A 1,646-nucleotide genomic window follows, 5' to 3' on the forward strand; every position below is an offset into this window, starting at 1 on the left:
ATATCTCGGAATAACTGTACTGTGTGAATGAAGTGGGCAGAAGAAGGTCAGAGTAAGGAACATTTCAAATAACTGCACTTTGCGAATAAACAGCACATAGCACACTGAAACTTCCCAAAATTGGCGGTACTTTGCTAAATAACTCTTTAAAGTACAAGAAACATTCTGTAATGTTGGCACTTTGTGAAGTGACACATCTAGCACAAGAAACATTTCAAAATGGCTGTATTTAGACTGCACTTTATGAAATAGTTGCACGTCAAGCCCCAGTGGCCTAATGGATAAGGCATTGGCCTCCTAAGCCTGGGATTGTGGGTTCGAGTCCCATTTGGGGTGATATAATCTTGATACAAGTTTTCACACTGTAAAAGTAGCCGACTCCAAATCCAGCTCCAGACAAGTGACAAGTGGAGTACCTCAGGGTTCAGTCCTGGGACTGCTCTTGTTTGGCATCTACTTCTCTGAAGTACAGGCCAACACTAAGGGACTATGGCTAACAAAGTTCGCAGATGACTGCAAACTGGGAGCCATTATTGATTCCCCAAATTATGTGGATACTCTACAAAAGGGCCTTACAGAAACAGATGCTTGGTGCCAGAGCCATGGGCCCAAGCTCAATGCCAAGAAATGTATAGTTATCCCCTTTGGGGAAAAAACATGTATCCATGAATTATCATATAGGTGGCAGTACACTAAACACTGAAAGTGTGATAAGAGACTTAGGGACACAGGTGGACAGTGGTCTCACCTTCGATAACCACATCGCCACAACAGTCAGGAAATCCTTCTATGTGGCACACCTCATCCAAAAAAAAGGAGGTCATTGTCCCACTGTACTCATCCCTCATTAGACCCATTATAGAATACAATGCCCCATTGGGTATGTACCTCTCAAGACATCTGCAACAACTGGAAAGGCCACAGAAATACCTCACCAAAAGAATCACAAGCCTAAAGCAGATGCCCTACGCTGACCGCCTTAAAAAACTCCAGCTATACTCTGTCGCATATTGTCTAGTCAGAGGCGATCTCTGCTTAACATACAAGGCCATGTCAAACCCAGAGCTGTTGGACATGCTACACTTAAAGAAATCCCAATCCCTCAGAGCCACATGCTCCAGGGATCTAAACCTTGTCATCACAATAAACAAAACATGCTGGAGGGATAGGTTCCTGACCCAGAGACTCCCCAGACTCTGGAATAGATTGCCCATACATGTCAAGCAGAGTGCCTCTTTGGCCCTCTTCAAAAGGAACCTTGACGACTGGATGGGAGAAAGGAAATTCACCCCGGGGATCACGTCAGTCACCCTGCTAGACAGGGGTCCGAGGAAGTAAATAGTGTGGGAAGAAATAGCCAGGGAATTGTTATGGCTAGGCTTGTATAAGCCCTAGGGCTGATAGCCTAGTACCAACCTATGAACCTATGAATCTATGAACCTTTGCACACAAACATTCACAATGATTGGACAATAACAAGCACTTTACACACTTTGAGATACTTTGAATAACTCTAGTTATGCCCTGAATACAATGCAAAATAGTAGTTATGCCAAAACACAGCACTTTGCCAAAAACATGCAGTCGCCTTGCTTTATTTACGCTCAGTGTGCCCTTTTTTACCTTTATTATATTCATTTTGCTCA

General features: G+C 43.6%; 1 non-coding gene across 1 annotated transcript; it reads left to right on the forward strand.

Annotated features, from left to right (window-relative positions):
- Positions 1–263: 263 nt before the first annotated feature.
- TRNAR-CCU lies at positions 264–336 on the forward strand. The gene has a single exon. It is a non-coding gene; the product is annotated as a tRNA-Arg (tRNA).
- Positions 337–1,646: the final 1,310 nt, after the last annotated feature.

This window comes from Protopterus annectens, chromosome 17.part0 (assembly GCF_019279795.1).
Source record: "Protopterus annectens isolate FY-2018-M chromosome 17.part0, PAN1.0, whole genome shotgun sequence".
NCBI lineage: Eukaryota > Metazoa > Chordata > Ceratodontiformes > Protopteridae > Protopterus > Protopterus annectens.